Raw genomic sequence first — 21,212 nt, forward strand, 5'->3', positions numbered from 1 at the left:
TTGGTTATTTGAGCATTTTTCAGTGATGTGTGTTGTAGTTACATTGGAAGACAAAACTGCATATTGAATTGTAGAGGGTATCAAGTTTTCTAAGGTGGTTTGGGGTGCCATATACTATGCCCCAATAGTCTATAATTGGCATTAGCATCTGCTGTGCGATACGCTTTCTGACCAGCAGACTTACGGAGGATTTGTTTCTATAAAGTTCACCTAGTTTGGCATAGGTTTTGGATATCAGGCTATCAATGTGCATCCCAATTGTTAAATGGGATTCAAACCATATGCCAAATATTTGAAACTAGTAACAGGGGCTAGGTTAGTATTAGCATTGGTTTTGATCTGAAGCTCGTTCATTTGAAGCTTTAAAAATTTAGCCTTGGTCCCAAATACCATTGTTACAGTCTTGTTAATGTTTAAAAACAGTTTGTTTTGGGAAATCCAATTTTCAAGTCTCAAAAAGTCAGATTGAAGTACAGATGCAGCAACGAGTATCCGAACACTTGCCTTTGAAAATCTGGGGCAATCTCCCAGTAATGCTGCAACATTTCTGTGACATTTCTGCAGACAGACTAATGGCCCATCGGATTAACAGAGCGGGGGTCCTTGGCTGTCTCATTCAGTTTGATTGATCATTGATGAATATCATTGATGAGCACTGAGCAGTGTAGGGGCCCCAGAACAGAGCCTTGTGGGACACCTCAGGTGATATCCAGGCGGTTGGGGTTAGAGCTTGAGATGGAGCTTGAGATAGACTACCTGATAGATAGTATGGAAAATAGGCTAAAGCGCTCAAATGCAGGTGCAATGAATAAAATAAGCCAAACCACTAAACCAGGGTACTAGTGAGAATAATATAGTACTTAATGTGCAATAGTATGGGTACTATCCTCCTGAAGACGGGTGGTAGATGGTACAAGCCCACTCACCCTCAGTCTCATCGGCAGGTTCCCCTGAAAATCAGCAATACTCACATCTTGGTAGTAGGTAGGCAAGCTGTGCAGCTACAGATATGCAATAACAGGAAAAAGGAGGCCAAAAAGCGCACCAGCAAAAATGGAGCAGGAAGGAACCAAAACGAAAAAATGATTAAAAGGGCACTTTAATGTGACAGGAGACCCATCCAACGCGTTTCGAATATCACAGCGTTCTTTTTTGGCCTCCTTTTTCCTGTTACCTGATAGATAGGAATGAAACCAGTTTAACGCATGTTTCCCTATTCCAGAGCACTGGAGTTTGTTTTGCAAGATAACATGATCAACTGTACCAAAAGCCTATGCAAAATCTAGGAATATTGCACCAGTGAGTTGTCCCCGTTCCAATCCACACTGCATTTCATTGCAAACTTTTAGGAGGGTCGTTACTGTGGAGTGTTTGGGGCCAAAGCTAGATTGGAATTGGCTATGGAAATTTGTCTTGGTATAGCAATCGCTTGAAGAGAGATTAGCCTGTAGTTTGAGACATAGAACCCTTATAGCCCCACCTTCTCCCAACAGTGGCCACAATTTTCAATGTGTCCAAGTATCTGGAGAGGAGATTACACAAGTGCTCCTCAAATTAAAACTAAGCAGCCAATGTGGACCTGACCTTGTGCAATCAAAGCTCCTACGACTAGCAGCCCCAGCCATTGCCATACTGCTTTCTTTCCGAGTCAACTCTATCCTATCTGCCGGCCATATGCCTAAGACCTGAAAAACTGCCAGAGTTTTCTCAATCTTCAAAAGTGGGGACAAAAATACTGTCTCAAACTACAGGCCAATCTCCCTTCTCCCAATACTATCCAAAGTCATGAAAAAATGTGTCCACTCCCAATTAAACGATTACTATACCAAGACAAATTTCATTAGCCAACTTCAAATACTTGTGCAATATTCCCAGATTTTGCATAGGCTTTTGATACTGTTGATCGTGTTATCTTGTTGAACAAGCTCCAGTGGAATTAGGGAACATGCTTTTAACTGGTTTCCCTCCTATCCATTAGGTAGATCCCAATATGTGTCTATCTCGGACTCTAACTCTGGCCCCTCGGATATCACTTGTACACATCTCCTACACCACTTACCTGAACAAACTCCTCACCCCTAAGGCCTCGGGCATGCTCAGCGCTTATGCGCTGAGCCGCGCTTGCACTTACCTGTGAGCCCCTACAGCCGCAATGAGAGCGGCTTAGTAGGGGCTCGCCTACGCTTCCGCAAGCGCGCGGAAGCGTAGGTCTTAGGTCATTTTTAAAATCACGCGCTTGCCGGAGCGAAGAGCCGGTCACGTGAGCGGTTCACCCAATGAGGGCGAACCAGCTCCATGACGTCACTGGCCCACCCCCGACACGCCCCCTGACGGCGCGCTGTCTAAGGCCAGGGAAAGCTCCCGCTGTGAGTACCTCTATAGCAATAATTTATTAAAGCCACATAAAGTGTACAATGTTTCGGCTGCCACAGCAGCCTTTGTCAAGGAGTGGCACAGCTTTACAAAGGCTGCTGTGGCAGCCGAAACGTGGAACACTTTATTTGGCTTCAATAAATTATTGCATTTATAAAATTCCGTGGAGCCCCTACTCTTCCTTCCCTGTATATCCTGTACCTGGGATAGCAGCGGGCCTTCCCTGTGTATCCTGTACCTGGGATTGCAGCGGGGCCTTCCCTGTATATCCTGTACCTGGGATTGCAGTGGGCCTTTCCTGTGTATCCTGTACCTGGGATTGCAGCGGGCCTTCCCTGTGTATCCTGTACCTGGGATTGCAGCGGGCCTTCCCTGTGTATCCTGTACCTGGGATAGCAGCGGGCCTTCCCTGTGTATCCTGTACCTGGGATAGTAGCAGGCCTTCCCTGTGTATCCTGTACCTGGGATTGCAGCGGGCCTTCCCTGTGAAATCCTGTACCTGGGATAGCAGCGGGCCTTCCCTGTGTATCCTGTACCTGGGATTGCAGCGGGCCTTCCCTGTGTATCCTGTACCTGGGATAGCAGCGGGCTTTCCCTGTGTATCCTGTACCTGGGATAGCAGCGGGTCTTCCCTGTGTATCCTGTACCAGGGATTGCAGCGGGTCTTCCCTGTGTATCCTGTACCTGGGATAGCAGCGGGCCTTCCCTGTGTATCCTGTACCTGGGATAGCAGCGGGCCTTCCCTGTGTTTCCTGTACCTGGGATTGCAGCGGGCCTTCCCTGTGTATCCTGTACCTGGGATTGCAGTGGGACTTCCCTGTGTATCCTGTACCTGGGATAGTAGCGGGCCTTCCCTGTGTATCCTGTACCAGGGATAGCAGCGGGTCTTCCCTGTGTATCCTGTACCTGGGATAGCAGCGGGCCTTCCCTGAGTATCCTGTACCTGGGATTGCAGCGGGGCCTTCCCTGAGTATCCTGTACCTGGGATTGCAGCGGGGCCTTCCCTGTGTATCCTGTACCAGGGATAGCAGCGGGTCTTCCCTGTGTATCCTGTACCTGGGATAGCAGCGGGCCTTCCCTGAGTATCCTGTACCTGGGATTGCAGCGGGGCCTTCCCTGAGTATCCTGTACCTGGGATAGTAGCGGGCCTTCCCTGTGTATCCTGTACCAGGGATAGCAGCGGGTCTTCCCTGTGTATCCTGTACCTGGGATAGCAGCGGGCCTTCCCTGTGTATCCTGTACCTGGGATTGCAGCGGGCCTTCCCTGAGTATCCTGTACCTGGGATTGCAGCGGGGCCTTCCCTGTGTATCCTGTACCTGGGATTGCAGCGGGGCCTTCCCTGTGTATCCTGTACCTGGGATTGCAGCGGGCCTTCCCTGTGTATCCTGTACCTGGGATTGCAGCGGGCCTTCCCTGTGTATCCTGTACCTGGGATTGCAGTGGGACTTCCCTGTGTATCCTGTACCTGGGATAGTAGCGGGCCTTCCCTGTGTATCCTGTACCAGGGATAGCAGCGGGTCTTCCCTGTGTATCCTGTACCTGGGATAGCAGCGGGCCTTCCCTGAGTATCCTGTACCTGGGATTGCAGCGGGCCTTCCCTGTATATCCTGTACCTGGGATAGCAGCGGGCCTTCCCTGTGTCTCCTGTACCTGGGATTGCAGCGGGCCTTTCCTGTGTATCCTGTACCTGGGATTGCAGCGGGCCTTTCCTGTGTATCCTGTACCTGGGATTGCAGCGGGCCTTCCCTGTGTATCCTGTACCTGGGATAGCAGCGGGCTTTCCCTGTGAAATCCTGTACCTGTGATAGCAGCGGGCCTTCACTGTGTATCCTGTACCTGGGATAGCAGCGGGCCTTCCCTGTGAAATCCTGTACCTGGGATAGTAGCGGGCCTTCCCTGTGTATCCTGTACCTGGGATAGTAGCTGCCCTTCCCTGTATATCCTGTACCTGGGATTGCAGCGGGCCTTCCCTGTGTATCCTGTACCTGGGATAGCAGCGGGGCCTTCCCTGTGTATCCTGTACCTGGGATAGTAGCTGCCCTTCCCTGTATATCCTGTACCTGGGATAGCAGTGGGCCTTCCCTGTGTATCCTGTACCTGGGATTGCAGCGGGGCCTTCCCTGTGTATCCTGTACCTGGGATTGCAGTGGGACTTCCCTGTGTATCCTGTACCTGGGATAGTAGCGGGCCTTCCCTGTGTATCCTGTACCAGGGATAGCAGCGGGTCTTCCCTGTGTATCCTGTACCTGGGATAGCAGCGGGCCTTCCCTGAGTATCCTGTACCTGGGATTGCAGCGGTCCTTCCCTGTGTATCCTGTACCTGGGATTGCAGCGGGCCTTCCCTGTATATCCTGTACCTGGGATAGCAGCGGGCCTTCCCTGTGTATCCTGTACCTGGGATTGCAGCGGCCCTTCCCTGTGTATCCTGTACCTGGGATAGTAGCGGGCCTTCCCTGTGTATCCTGTACCTGGGATAGCAGTGGGCCTTCCCTGTGAAATCCTGTACCTGGGATAGTAGCGGGCCTTCCCTGTGTATCCTGTACCTGGGATAGTAGCTGCCCTTCCCTGTATATCCTGTACCTGGGATTGAAGCGGGCCTTCCCTGTGTATCCTGTACCTGGGATTGCAGCGGGGCCTTCCCTGTGTATCCTGTACCTGGGATAGCAGCGGGCCTTCCCTGTGTCTCCTGTACCTGGATTGCAGCGGGCCTTCCCTGTGTATCCTGTACCTGGGATAGCAGCGGGCTTTCCCTGTGTATCCTGTACCTGGGATAGTAGCGGGCCTTCCCTGTTAATCCTGTACCTGGGAGAGCAGCGAGCCTTCCCTGTGTATCCTGTACCTGGGATAGCAGCGGGCCTTCCCTGTGTCTCCTGTACCTGGATTGCAGCGAGCCTTCCCTGTGTATCCTGTACCTGGGATTGCAGCGGGCCTTCCCTGTGTATCCTGTACATGGATTGCAGCGGGCCTTCCCTGTGTATCCTGTACATGGGATTGCAGCGGGCCTCCCCTGTGTATCCTGTACCTGGATTGCAGCGGGCCTTCCCTCATCGAGTTAGAGAGCACCGGTATCAGTATCTTATATTTATTTTGATTATTGGTGTGCAACATTTTCCAACATTACATTTTATTTATTAAAATGTTTTACCCGGAAGTAATACAGTGAAGTTACCTCTCATTGTCAAGTATGTTCTGGGCACAGAGTTTTGATGACAAATACATGGCTACAAATATATAGTTAGATTACGTGAACAGGGTTATAAATTATATACCAGGAAGTAATACATTGAGAGTTACCTCTCGTTTTCGAGTATGTCCTGGGCATAGAGTTAAGACAAATAATACATAGTTACAAATACAGTTACATAAGTGAACAGGGTATACATTATATACAAGACATTGCATGAACAGTAAGAGATAATATATGTTATAGGCACATGTAACAGTTACAGACCCAATAAGAATGTGAGACAGCTTTAGTTTTGAAAGAACTTAGACTGGTGGCGGCTGTGAGAGTCTCCGGTAGGTTGTTCCAGTTTTGGGGTGCACGGTAAGAGAAGGAGGAGAGGCCGGATACTTTGTTGAACTTTGGGACCATGAACAGTCTTTTGGAGTCAGATCTCAGATGATAAGTGCTGCATGTGGTAGGGGTGAGGAGCTTGTTCAGGTAGGTGGTATTTGAAGGCAAGACAGGAAAGATTAACTTTGCGCTTACACTCAAGTGATGACCAATTTGGTTATTTGAGCATTTTTCAGTGATGAGTGTTGTAGTTACATTGGAAGACAAAACTGCATATTGAATTGTAGAGGGTATCAAGTTTTCTAAGGTGGGTTTGGGGTGCCATATACTATGCCCCAATAGTCTATAATTGGCATTAGCATCTGCTGTGCGATACGCTTTCTGACCAGCAGACTTACGAAGGATTTGCTTCTATAAAGTTCACCTAGTTTGGCATAGGTTTTGGATATCAGGCTATCAATGTGCATCCCAATTGTTAAATGGGATTCAAACCATATGCCAAATATTTGAAACTAGTAACAGTGGCTAGGATAGTATTAGCATTGGTTTTGATCTGAAGCTCATTCATTTGAAGCTTTACAAATTTAGCCTTGGTCCCAAATACCATTGTTATTACAGTCTTGTTAATGTTTAAAAACAGTTTGTTTTGGGAAATCCAATTTTCAAGTCTCAAAAAGTCAGATTGAAGTACAGATGCAGCAACGAGTATCCGAACACTTGCCTTTGAAAATCTGGGGCAATCTCCCAGTAATGCTGCAACATTTCTGTGACATTTCTGCAGACAGACTAATGGCCCATCGGATTAACAGAGCGGGGGTCCTTGGCTGTCTCATTCAGTTTGATTGATCATTGATGAATATCATTGATGAGCACTGAGCAGTGTAGGGGCCCCAGAACAGAGCCTTGTGGGACACCTCAGGTGATATCCAGGCGGTGGGGTTAGAGCTTGAGATGGAGCTTGAGATAGACTACCTGATAGATAGTATGGAAAATAGGCTAAAGCGCTCAAATGCAGGTGCAATGAATAAAATAAGCCAAACCACTAAACCAGGGTACTAGTGAGAATAATATAGTACTTAATGTGCAATAGTATGGGTACTATCCTCCTGAAGACGGGTGGTAGATGGTACAAGCCCACTCACCCTCAGTCTCATCGGCAGGTTCCCCTGAAAATCAGCAATACTCACATCCTGGTAGTAGGTAGGCAAGCTGTGCAGCTACAGATATGCAATAACAGGAAAAAGGAGGCCAAAAAGCGCACCAGCAAAAATGGAGCAGGAAGGAACCAAAACGAAAAAATGATTAAAAGGGCACTTTAATGTGACAGGAGACCCATCCAACGCGTTTCGAATATCACAGCGTTCTTTTTTGGCCTCCTTTTTCCTGTTACCTGATAGATAGGAATGAAACCAGTTTAACGCATGTTTCCCTATTCCAGAGCACTGGAGTTTGTTTTGCAAGATAACATGATCAACTGTACCAAAAGCCTATGCAAAATCTAGGAATATTGCACCAGTGAGTTGTCCCCGTTCCAATCCACACTGCATTTCATTGCAAACTTTTAGGAGGGTCGTTACTGTGGAGTGTTTGGGGCCAAAGCTAGATTGGAATTGGCTATGGAAATTTGTCTTGGTATAGCAATCGCTTGAAGAGAGATTAGCCTGTAGTTTGAGACATAGAACCCTTATAGCCCCACCTTCTCCCAACAGTGGCCACAATTTTCAATGTGTCCAAGTATCTGGAGAGGAGATTACACAAGTGCTCCTCAAATTAAAACTAAGCAGCCAATGTGGACCTGACCTTGTGCAATCAAAGCTCCTACGACTAGCAGCCCCAGCCATTGCCATACTGCTTTCTTTCCGAGTCAACTCTATCCTATCTGCCGGCCATATGCCTAAGACCTGAAAAACTGCCAGAGTTTTCTCAATCTTCAAAAGTGGGGACAAAAATACTGTCTCAAACTACAGGCCAATCTCCCTTCTCCCAATACTATCCAAAGTCATGAAAAAATGTGTCCACTCCCAATTAAACGATTACTATACCAAGACAAATTTCATTAGCCAACTTCAAATACTTGTGCAATATTCCCAGATTTTGCATAGGCTTTTGATACTGTTGATCGTGTTATCTTGTTGAACAAGCTCCAGTGGAATTAGGGAACATGCTTTTAACTGGTTTCCCTCCTATCCATTAGGTAGATCCCAATATGTGTCTATCTCGGACTCTAACTCTGGCCCCTCGGATATCACTTGTACACATCTCCTACACCACTTACCTGAACAAACTCCTCACCCCTAAGGCCTCGGGCATGCTCAGCGCTTATGCGCTGAGCCGCGCTTGCACTTACCTGTGAGCCCCTACAGCCGCAATGAGAGCGGCTTAGTAGGGGCTCGCCTACGCTTCCGCAAGCGCGCGGAAGCGTAGGTCTTAGGTCATTTTTAAAATCACGCGCTTGCCGGAGCGAAGAGCCGGTCACGTGAGCGGTTCACCCAATGAGGGCGAACCAGCTCCATGACGTCACTGGCCCACCCCCGACACGCCCCCTGACGGCGCGCTGTCTAAGGCCAGGGAAAGCTCCCGCTGTGAGTACCTCTATAGCAATAATTTATTAAAGCCACATAAAGTGTACAATGTTTCGGCTGCCACAGCAGCCTTTGTCAAGGAGTGGCACAGCTTTACAAAGGCTGCTGTGGCAGCCGAAACGTGGAACACTTTATTTGGCTTCAATAAATTATTGCATTTATAAAATTCCGTGGAGCCCCTACTCTTCCTTCCCTGTATATCCTGTACCTGGGATAGCAGCGGGCCTTCCCTGTGTATCCTGTACCTGGGATTGCAGCGGGGCCTTCCCTGTATATCCTGTACCTGGGATTGCAGTGGGCCTTTCCTGTGTATCCTGTACCTGGGATTGCAGCGGGCCTTCCCTGAGTATCCTGTACCTGGGATAGCAGCGGGCCTTTCCTGTGTATCCTGTACCTGGGATTGCAGCGGGCCTTCCCTGTGTATCCTGTACCTGGGATTGCAGCGGGCCTTCCCTGTGTATCCTGTACCTGGGATAGCAGCGGGCCTTCCCTGTGTATCCTGTACCTGGGATAGTAGCAGGCCTTCCCTGTGTATCCTGTACCTGGGATTGCAGCGGGCCTTCCCTGTGAAATCCTGTACCTGGGATAGCAGCGGGCCTTCCCTGTGTATCCTGTACCTGGGATTGCAGCGGGCCTTCCCTGTGTATCCTGTACCTGGGATAGCAGCGGGCTTTCCCTGTGTATCCTGTACCTGGGATAGCAGCGGGTCTTCCCTGTGTATCCTGTACCAGGGATTGCAGCGGGTCTTCCCTGTGTATCCTGTACCTGGGATAGCAGCGGGCCTTCCCTGTGTATCCTGTACCTGGGATAGCAGCGGGCCTTCCCTGTGTTTCCTGTACCTGGGATTGCAGCGGGCCTTCCCTGTGTATCCTGTACCTGGGATTGCAGTGGGACTTCCCTGTGTATCCTGTACCTGGGATAGTAGCGGGCCTTCCCTGTGTATCCTGTACCAGGGATAGCAGCGGGTCTTCCCTGTGTATCCTGTACCTGGGATAGCAGCGGGCCTTCCCTGAGTATCCTGTACCTGGGATTGCAGCGGGGCCTTCCCTGAGTATCCTGTACCTGGGATTGCAGCGGGGCCTTCCCTGTGTATCCTGTACCAGGGATAGCAGCGGGTCTTCCCTGTGTATCCTGTACCTGGGATAGCAGCGGGCCTTCCCTGAGTATCCTGTACCTGGGATTGCAGCGGGGCCTTCCCTGAGTATCCTGTACCTGGGATAGTAGCGGGCCTTCCCTGTGTATCCTGTACCAGGGATAGCAGCGGGTCTTCCCTGTGTATCCTGTACCTGGGATAGCAGCGGGCCTTCCCTGTGTATCCTGTACCTGGGATTGCAGCGGGCCTTCCCTGAGTATCCTGTACCTGGGATTGCAGCGGGGCCTTCCCTGTGTATCCTGTACCTGGGATTGCAGCGGGGCCTTCCCTGTGTATCCTGTACCTGGGATTGCAGCGGGCCTTCCCTGTGTATCCTGTACCTGGGATTGCAGCGGGCCTTCCCTGTGTATCCTGTACCTGGGATTGCAGTGGGACTTCCCTGTGTATCCTGTACCTGGGATAGTAGCGGGCCTTCCCTGTGTATCCTGTACCAGGGATAGCAGCGGGTCTTCCCTGTGTATCCTGTACCTGGGATAGCAGCGGGCCTTCCCTGAGTATCCTGTACCTGGGATTGCAGCGGGCCTTTCCTGTGTATCCTGTACCTGGGATTGCAGCGGGCCTTCCCTGTGTATCCTGTACCTGGAATAGCAGCGGGCTTTCCCTGTGAAATCCTGTACCTGTGATAGCAGCGGGCCTTCACTGTGTATCCTGTACCTGGGATAGCAGCGGGCCTTCCCTGTGAAATCCTGTACCTGGGATAGTAGCGGGCCTTCCCTGTGTATCCTGTACCTGGGATAGTAGCTGCCCTTCCCTGTATATCCTGTACCTGGGATTGCAGCGGGCCTTCCCTGTGTATCCTGTACCTGGGATTGCAGTGGGCCTTCCCTGTGTATCCTGTACCTGGGATTGCAGCGGGGCCTTCCCTGTGTATCCTGTACCTGGGATTGCAGTGGGACTTCCCTGTGTATCCTGTACCTGGGATAGTAGCGGGCCTTCCCTGTGTATCCTGTACCAGGGATAGCAGCGGGTCTTCCCTGTGTATCCTGTACCTGGGATAGCAGCGGGCCTTCCCTGAGTATCCTGTACCTGGGATTGCAGCGGTCCTTCCCTGTGTATCCTGTACCTGGGATTGCAGCGGGCCTTCCCTGTATATCCTGTACCTGGGATAGCAGCGGGCCTTCCCTGTGTATCCTGTACCTGGGATTGCAGCGGCCCTTCCCTGTGTATCCTGTACCTGGGATAGTAGCGGGCCTTCCCTGTGTATCCTGTACCTGGGATAGCAGTGGGCCTTCCCTGTGAAATCCTGTACCTGGGATAGTAGCGGGCCTTCCCTGTGTATCCTGTACCTGGGATAGTAGCTGCCCTTCCCTGTATATCCTGTACCTGGGATTGAAGCGGGCCTTCCCTGTGTATCCTGTACCTGGGATTGCAGCGGGGCCTTCCCTGTGTATCCTGTACCTGGGATAGCAGCGGGCCTTCCCTGTGTCTCCTGTACCTGGATTGCAGCGGGCCTTCCCTGTGTATCCTGTACCTGGGATAGCAGCGGGCTTTCCCTGTGTATCCTGTACCTGGGATAGTAGCGGGCCTTCCCTGTTAATCCTGTACCTGGGAGAGCAGCGAGCCTTCCCTGTGTATCCTGTACCTGGGATAGCAGCGGGCCTTCCCTGTGTCTCCTGTACCTGGATTGCAGCGAGCCTTCCCTGTGTATCCTGTACCTGGGATTGCAGCGGGCCTTCCCTGTGTATCCTGTACATGGATTGCAGCGGGCCTTCCCTGTGTATCCTGTACATGGGATTGCAGCGGGCCTCCCCTGTGTATCCTGTACCTGGATTGCAGCGGGCCTTCCCTCATCGAGTTAGAGAGCACCGGTATCAGTATCTTATATTTATTTTGATTATTGGTGTGCAACATTTTCCAACATTACATTTTATTTATTAAAATGTTTTACCCGGAAGTAATACAGTGAAGTTACCTCTCATTGTCAAGTATGTTCTGGGCACAGAGTTTTGATGACAAATACATGGCTACAAATATATAGTTAGATTACGTGAACAGGGTTATAAATTATATACCAGGAAGTAATACATTGAGAGTTACCTCTCGTTTTCGAGTATGTCCTGGGCATAGAGTTAAGACAAATAATACATAGTTACAAATACAGTTACATAAGTGAACAGGGTATACATTATATACAAGACATTGCATGAACAGTAAGAGATAATATATGTTATAGGCACATGTAACAGTTACAGACCCAATAAGAATGTGAGACAGCTTTAGTTTTGAAAGAACTTAGACTGGTGGCGGCTGTGAGAGTCTCCGGTAGGTTGTTCCAGTTTTGGGGTGCACGGTAAGAGAAGGAGGAGAGGCCGGATACTTTGTTGAACTTTGGGACCATGAACAGTCTTTTGGAGTCAGATCTCAGATGATAAGTGCTGCATGTGGTAGGGGTGAGGAGCTTGTTCAGGTAGGTGGTATTTGAAGGCAAGACAGGAAAGATTAACTTTGCGCTTACACTCAAGTGATGACCAATTTGGTTATTTGAGCATTTTTCAGTGATGAGTGTTGTAGTTACATTGGAAGACAAAACTGCATATTGAATTGTAGAGGGTATCAAGTTTTCTAAGGTGGGTTTGGGGTGCCATATACTATGCCCCAATAGTCTATAATTGGCATTAGCATCTGCTGTGCGATACGCTTTCTGACCAGCAGACTTACGAAGGATTTGCTTCTATAAAGTTCACCTAGTTTGGCATAGGTTTTGGATATCAGGCTATCAATGTGCATCCCAATTGTTAAATGGGATTCAAACCATATGCCAAATATTTGAAACTAGTAACAGTGGCTAGGATAGTATTAGCATTGGTTTTGATCTGAAGCTCATTCATTTGAAGCTTTACAAATTTAGCCTTGGTCCCAAATACCATTGTTATTACAGTCTTGTTAATGTTTAAAAACAGTTTGTTTTGGGAAATCCAATTTTCAAGTCTCAAAAAGTCAGATTGAAGTACAGATGCAGCAACGAGTATCCGAACACTTGCCTTTGAAAATCTGGGGCAATCTCCCAGTAATGCTGCAACATTTCTGTGACATTTCTGCAGACAGACTAATGGCCCATCGGATTAACAGAGCGGGGGTCCTTGGCTGTCTCATTCAGTTTGATTGATCATTGATGAATATCATTGATGAGCACTGAGCAGTGTAGGGGCCCCAGAACAGAGCCTTGTGGGACACCTCAGGTGATATCCAGGCGGTGGGGTTAGAGCTTGAGATGGAGCTTGAGATAGACTACCTGATAGATAGTATGGAAAATAGGCTAAAGCGCTCAAATGCAGGTGCAATGAATAAAATAAGCCAAACCACTAAACCAGGGTACTAGTGAGAATAATATAGTACTTAATGTGCAATAGTATGGGTACTATCCTCCTGAAGACGGGTGGTAGATGGTACAAGCCCACTCACCCTCAGTCTCATCGGCAGGTTCCCCTGAAAATCAGCAATACTCACATCCTGGTAGTAGGTAGGCAAGCTGTGCAGCTACAGATATGCAATAACAGGAAAAAGGAGGCCAAAAAGCGCACCAGCAAAAATGGAGCAGGAAGGAACCAAAACGAAAAAATGATTAAAAGGGCACTTTAATGTGACAGGAGACCCATCCAACGCGTTTCGAATATCACAGCGTTCTTTTTTGGCCTCCTTTTTCCTGTTACCTGATAGATAGGAATGAAACCAGTTTAACGCATGTTTCCCTATTCCAGAGCACTGGAGTTTGTTTTGCAAGATAACATGATCAACTGTACCAAAAGCCTATGCAAAATCTAGGAATATTGCACCAGTGAGTTGTCCCCGTTCCAATCCACACTGCATTTCATTGCAAACTTTTAGGAGGGTCGTTACTGTGGAGTGTTTGGGGTCAAAGCTAGATTGGAATTGGCTATGGAAATTTGTCTTGGTATAGCAATCGCTTGAAGAGAGATTAGCCTGTAGTTTGAGACATAGAACCCTTATAGCCCCACCTTCTCCCAACAGTGGCCACAATTTTCAATGTGTCCAAGTATCTGGAGAGGAGATTACACAAGTGCTCCTCAAATTAAAACTAAGCAGCCAATGTGGACCTGACCTTGTGCAATCAAAGCTCCTACGACTAGCAGCCCCAGCCATTGCCATACTGCTTTCTTTCCGAGTCAACTCTATCCTATCTGCCGGCCATATGCCTAAGACCTGAAAAACTGCCAGAGTTTTCTCAATCTTCAAAAGTGGGGACAAAAATACTGTCTCAAACTACAGGCCAATCTCCCTTCTCCCAATACTATCCAAAGTCATGAAAAAATGTGTCCACTCCCAATTAAACGATTACTATACCAAGACAAATTTCATTAGCCAACTTCAAATACTTGTGCAATATTCCCAGATTTTGCATAGGCTTTTGATACTGTTGATCGTGTTATCTTGTTGAACAAGCTCCAGTGGAATTAGGGAACATGCTTTTAACTGGTTTCCCTCCTATCCATTAGGTAGATCCCAATATGTGTCTATCTCGGACTCTAACTCTGGCCCCTCGGATATCACTTGTACACATCTCCTACACCACTTACCTGAACAAACTCCTCACCCCTAAGGCCTCGGGCATGCTCAGCGCTTATGCGCTGAGCCGCGCTTGCACTTACCTGTGAGCCCCTACAGCCGCAATGAGAGCGGCTTAGTAGGGGCTCGCCTACGCTTCCGCAAGCGCGCGGAAGCGTAGGTCTTAGGTCATTTTTAAAATCACGCGCTTGCCGGAGCGAAGAGCCGGTCACGTGAGCGGTTCACCCAATGAGGGCGAACCAGCTCCATGACGTCACTGGCCCACCCCCGACACGCCCCCTGACGGCGCGCTGTCTAAGGCCAGGGAAAGCTCCCGCTGTGAGTACCTCTATAGCAATAATTTATTAAAGCCACATAAAGTGTACAATGTTTCGGCTGCCACAGCAGCCTTTGTCAAGGAGTGGCACAGCTTTACAAAGGCTGCTGTGGCAGCCGAAACGTGGAACACTTTATTTGGCTTCAATAAATTATTGCATTTATAAAATTCCGTGGAGCCCCTACTCTTCCTTCCCTGTATATCCTGTACCTGGGATAGCAGCGGGCCTTCCCTGTGTATCCTGTACCTGGGATTGCAGCGGGGCCTTCCCTGTATATCCTGTACCTGGGATTGCAGTGGGCCTTTCCTGTGTATCCTGTACCTGGGATTGCAGCGGGCCTTCCCTGTGTATCCTGTACCTGGGATTGCAGCGGGCCTTCCCTGTGTATCCTGTACCTGGGATAGCAGCGGGCCTTCCCTGTGTATCCTGTACCTGGGATAGTAGCAGGCCTTCCCTGTGTATCCTGTACCTGGGATTGCAGCGGGCCTTCCCTGTGAAATCCTGTACCTGGGATAGCAGCGGGCCTTCCCTGTGTATCCTGTACCTGGGATTGCAGCGGGCCTTCCCTGTGTATCCTGTACCTGGGATAGCAGCGGGCTTTCCCTGTGTATCCTGTACCTGGGATAGCAGCGGGTCTTCCCTGTGTATCCTGTACCAGGGATTGCAGCGGGTCTTCCCTGTGTATCCTGTACCTGGGATAGCAGCGGGCCTTCCCTGTGTATCCTGTACCTGGGATAGCAGCGGGCCTTCCCTGTGTTTCCTGTACCTGGGATTGCAGCGGGCCTTCCCTGTGTATCCTGTACCTGGGATTGCAGTGGGACTTCCCTGTGTATCCTGTACCTGGGATAGTAGCGGGCCTTCCCTGTGTATCCTGTACCAGGGATAGCAGCGGGTCTTCCCTGTGTATCCTGTACCTGGGATAGCAGCGGGCCTTCCCTGAGTATCCTGTACCTGGGATTGCAGCGGGGCCTTCCCTGAGTATCCTGTACCTGGGATTGCAGCGGGGCCTTCCCTGTGTATCCTGTACCAGGGATAGCAGCGGGTCTTCCCTGTGTATCCTGTACCTGGGATAGCAGCGGGCCTTCCCTGAGTATCCTGTACCTGGGATTGCAGCGGGGCCTTCCCTGAGTATCCTGTACCTGGGATAGTAGCGGGCCTTCCCTGTGTATCCTGTACCAGGGATAGCAGCGGGTCTTCCCTGTGTATCCTGTACCTGGGATAGCAGCGGGCCTTCCCTGTGTATCCTGTACCTGGGATTGCAGCGGGCCTTCCCTGAGTATCCTGTACCTGGGATTGCAGCGGGGCCTTCCCTGTGTATCCTGTACCTGGGATTGCAGCGGGGCCTTCCCTGTGTATCCTGTACCTGGGATTGCAGCGGGCCTTCCCTGTGTATCCTGTACCTGGGATTGCAGCGGGCCTTCCCTGTGTATCCTGTACCTGGGATTGCAGTGGGACTTCCCTGTGTATCCTGTACCTGGGATAGTAGCGGGCCTTCCCTGTGTATCCTGTACCAGGGATAGCAGCGGGTCTTCCCTGTGTATCCTGTACCTGGGATAGCAGCGGGCCTTCCCTGAGTATCCTGTACCTGGGATTGCAGCGGGCCTTTCCTGTGTATCCTGTACCTGGGATTGCAGCGGGCCTTCCCTGTGTATCCTGTACCTGGGATAGCAGCGGGCTTTCCCTGTGAAATCCTGTACCTGTGATAGCAGCGGGCCTTCACTGTGTATCCTGTACCTGGGATAGCAGCGGGCCTTCCCTGTGAAATCCTGTACCTGGGATAGTAGCGGGCCTTCCCTGTGTATCCTGTACCTGGGATAGTAGCTGCCCTTCCCTGTATATCCTGTACCTGGGATTGCAGCGGGCCTTCCCTGTGTATCCTGTACCTGGGATTGCAGTGGGCCTTCCCTGTGTATCCTGTACCTGGGATTGCAGCGGGGCCTTCCCTGTGTATCCTGTACCTGGGATTGCAGTGGGACTTCCCTGTGTATCCTGTACCTGGGATAGTAGCGGGCCTTCCCTGTGTATCCTGTACCAGGGATAGCAGCGGGTCTTCCCTGTGTATCCTGTACCTGGGATAGCAGCGGGCCTTCCCTGAGTATCCTGTACCTGGGATTGCAGCGGTCCTTCCCTGTGTATCCTGTACCTGGGATTGCAGCGGGCCTTCCCTGTATATCCTGTACCTGGGATAGCAGCGGGCCTTCCCTGTGTATCCTGTACCTGGGATTGCAGCGGCCCTTCCCTGTGTATCCTGTACCTGGGATAGTAGCGGGCCTTCCCTGTGTATCCTGTACCTGGGATAGCAGTGGGCCTTCCCTGTGAAATCCTGTACCTGGGATAGTAGCGGGCCTTCCCTGTGTATCCTGTACCTGGGATAGTAGCTGCCCTTCCCTGTATATCCTGTACCTGGGATTGAAGCGGGCCTTCCCTGTGTATCCTGTACCTGGGATTGCAGCGGGGCCTTCCCTGTGTATCCTGTACCTGGGATAGCAGCGGGCCTTCCCTGTGTCTCCTGTACCTGGATTGCAGCGGGCCTTCCCTGTGTATCCTGTACCTGGGATAGCAGCGGGCTTTCCCTGTGTATCCTGTACCTGGGATAGTAGCGGGCCTTCCCTGTTAATCCTGTACCTGGGAGAGCAGCGAGCCTTCCCTGTGTATCCTGTACCTGGGATAGCAGCGGGCCTTCCCTGTGTCTCCTGTACCTGGATTGCAGCGAGCCTTCCCTGTGTATCCTGTACCTGGGATTGCAGCGGGCCTTCCCTGTGTATCCTGTACATGGATTGCAGCGGGCCTTCCCTGTGTATCCTGTACATGGGATTGCAGCGGGCCTCCCCTGTGTATCCTGTACCTGGATTGCAGCGGGCCTTCCCTCATCGAGTTAGAGAGCACCGGTATCAGTATCTTATATTTATTTTGATTATTGGTGTGCAACATTTTCCAACATTACATTTTATTTATTAAAATGTTTTACCCGGAAGTAATACAGTGAAGTTACCTCTCATTGTCAAGTATGTTCTGGGCACAGAGTTTTGATGACAAATACATGGCTACAAATATATAGTTAGATTACGTGAACAGGGTTATAAATTATATACCAGGAAGTAATACATTGAGAGTTACCTCTCGTTTTCGAGTATGTCCTGGGCATAGAGTTAAGACAAATAATACATAGTTACAAATACAGTTACATAAGTGAACAGGGTATACATTATATACAAGACATTGCATGAACAGTAAGAGATAATATATGTTATAGGCACATGTAACAGTTACAGACCCAATAAGAATGTGAGACAGCTTTAGTTTTGAAAGAACTTAGACTGGTGGCGGCTGTGAGAGTCTCCGGTAGGTTGTTCCAGTTTTGGGGTGCACGGTAAGAGAAGGAGGAGAGGCCGGATACTTTGTTGAACTTTGGGACCATGAACAGTCTTTTGGAGTCAGATCTCAGATGATAAGTGCTGCATGTGGTAGGGGTGAGGAGCTTGTTCAGGTAGGTGGTATTTGAAGGCAAGACAGGAAAGATTAACTTTGCGCTTACACTCAAGTGATGACCAATTTGGTTATTTGAGCATTTTTCAGTGATGAGTGTTGTAGTTACATTGGAAGACAAAACTGCATATTGAATTGTAGAGGGTATCAAGTTTTCTAAGGTGGGTTTGGGGTGCCATATACTATGCCCCAATAGTCTATAATTGGCATTAGCATCTGCTGTGCGATACGCTTTCTGACCAGCAGACTTACGAAGGATTTGCTTCTATAAAGTTCACCTAGTTTGGCATAGGTTTTGGATATCAGGCTATCAATGTGCATCCCAATTGTTAAATGGGATTCAAACCATATGCCAAATATTTGAAACTAGTAACAGTGGCTAGGATAGTATTAGCATTGGTTTTGATCTGAAGCTCATTCATTTGAAGCTTTACAAATTTAGCCTTGGTCCCAAATACCATTGTTATTACAGTCTTGTTAATGTTTAAAAACAGTTTGTTTTGGGAAATCCAATTTTCAAGTCTCAAAAAGTCAGATTGAAGTACAGATGCAGCAACGAGTATCCGAACACTTGCCTTTGAAAATCTGGGGCAATCTCCCAGTAATGCTGCAACATTTCTGTGACATTTCTGCAGACAGACTAATGGCCCATCGGATTAACAGAGCGGGGGTCCTTGGCTGTCTCATTCAGTTTGATTGATCATTGATGAATATCATTGATGAGCACTGAGCAGTGTAGGGGCCCCAGAACAGAGCCTTGTGGGACACCTCAGGTGATATCCAGGCGGTGGGGTTAGAGCTTGAGATGGAGCTTGAGATAGACTACCTGATAGATAGTATGGAAAATAGGCTAAAGCGCTCAAATGCAGGTGCAATGAATAAAATAAGCCAAACCACTAAACCAGGGTACTAGTGAGAATAATATAGTACTTAATGTGCAATAGTATGGGTACTATCCTCCTGAAGACGGGTGGTAGATGGTACAAGCCCACTCACCCTCAGTCTCATCGGCAGGTTCCCCTGAAAATCAGCAATACTCACATCCTGGTAGTAGGTAGGCAAGCTGTGCAGCTACAGATATGCAATAACAGGAAAAAGGAGGCCAAAAAGCGCACCAGCAAAAATGGAGCAGGAAGGAACCAAAACGAAAAAATGATTAAAAGGGCACTTTAATGTGACAGGAGACCCATCCAACGCGTTTCGAATATCACAGCGTTCTTTTTTGGCCTCCTTTTTCCTGTTACCTGATAGATAGGAATGAAACCAGTTTAACGCATGTTTCCCTATTCCAGAGCACTGGAGTTTGTTTTGCAAGATAACATGATCAACTGTACCAAAAGCCTATGCAAAATCTAGGAATATTGCACCAGTGAGTTGTCCCCGTTCCAATCCACACTGCATTTCATTGCAAACTTTTAGGAGGGTCGTTACTGTGGAGTGTTTGGGGCCAAAGCTAGATTGGAATTGGCTATGGAAATTTGTCTTGGTATAGCAATCGCTTGAAGAGAGATTAGCCTGTAGTTTGAGACATAGAACCCTTATAGCCCCACCTTCTCCCAACAGTGGCCACAATTTTCAATGTGTCCAAGTATCTGGAGAGGAGATTACACAAGTGCTCCTCAAATTAAAACTAAGCAGCCAATGTGGACCTGACCTTGTGCAATCAAAGCTCCTACGACTAGCAGCCCCAGCCATTGCCATACAGCTTTCTTTCCGAGTCAACTCTATCCTATCTGCCGGCCATATGCCTAAGACCTGAAAAACTGCCAGAGTTTTCTCAATCTTCAAAAGTGGGGACAAAAATACTGTCTCAAACTACAGGCCAATCTCCCTTCTCCCAATACTATCCAAAGTCATGAAAAAATGTGTCCACTCCCAATTAAACGATTACTATACCAAGACAAATTTCATTAGCCAACTTCAAATACTTGTGCAATATTCCCAGATTTTGCATAGGCTTTTGATACTGTTGATCGTGTTATCTTGTTGAACAAGCTCCAGTGGAATTAGGGAACATGCTTTTAACTGGTTTCCCTCCTATCCATTAGGTAGATCCCAATATGTGTCTATCTCGGACTCTAACTCTGGCCCCTCGGATATCACTTGTACACATCTCCTACACCACTTACCTGAACAAACTCCTCACCCCTAAGGCCTCGGGCATGCTCAGCGCTTATGCGCTGAGCCGCGCTTGCACTTACCTGTGAGCCCCTACAGCCGCAATGAGAGCGGCTTAGTAGGGGCTCGCCTACGCTTCCGCAAGCGCGCGGAAGCGTAGGTCTTAGGTCATTTTTAAAATCACGCGCTTGCCGGAGCGAAGAGCCGGTCACGTGAGCGGTTCACCCAATGAGGGCGAACCAGCTCCATGACGTCACTGGCCCACCCCCGACACGCCCCCTGACGGCGCGCTGTCTAAGGCCAGGGAAAGCTCCCGCTGTGAGTACCTCTATAGCAATAATTTATTAAAGCCACATAAAGTGTACAATGTTTCGGCTGCCACAGCAGCCTTTGTCAAGGAGTGGCACAGCTTTACAAAGGCTGCTGTGGCAGCCGAAACGTGGAACACTTTATTTGGCTTCAATAAATTATTGCATTTATAAAATTCCGTGGAGCCCCTACTCTTCCTTCCCTGTATATCCTGTACCTGGGATAGCAGCGGGCCTTCCCTGTGTATCCTGTACCTGGGATTGCAGCGGGGCCTTCCCTGTATATCCTGTACCTGGGATTGCAGTGGGCCTTTCCTGTGTATCCTGTACCTGGGATTGCAGCGGGCCTTCCCTGAGTATCCTGTACCTGGGATAGCAGCGGGCCTTTCCTGTGTATCCTGTACCTGGGATTGCAGCGGGCCTTCCCTGTGTATCCTGTACCTGGGATTGCAGCGGGCCTTCCCTGTGTATCCTGTACCTGGGATAGCAGCGGGCCTTCCCTGTGTATCCTGTACCTGGGATAGTAGCAGGCCTTCCCTGTGTATCCTGTACCTGGGATTGCAGCGGGCCTTCCCTGTGAAATCCTGTACCTGGGATAGCAGCGGGCCTTCCCTGTGTATCCTGTACCTGGGATTGCAGCGGGCCTTCCCTGTGTATCCTGTACCTGGGATAGCAGCGGGCTTTCCCTGTGTATCCTGTACCTGGGATAGCAGCGGGTCTTCCCTGTGTATCCTGTACCAGGGATTGCAGCGGGTCTTCCCTGTGTATCCTGTACCTGGGATAGCAGCGGGCCTTCCCTGTGTATCCTGTACCTGGGATAGCAGCGGGCCTTC

Source organism: Ascaphus truei, chromosome 2, assembly GCF_040206685.1.
Source record: "Ascaphus truei isolate aAscTru1 chromosome 2, aAscTru1.hap1, whole genome shotgun sequence".
Classification (NCBI taxonomy): domain Eukaryota; kingdom Metazoa; phylum Chordata; class Amphibia; order Anura; family Ascaphidae; genus Ascaphus; species Ascaphus truei.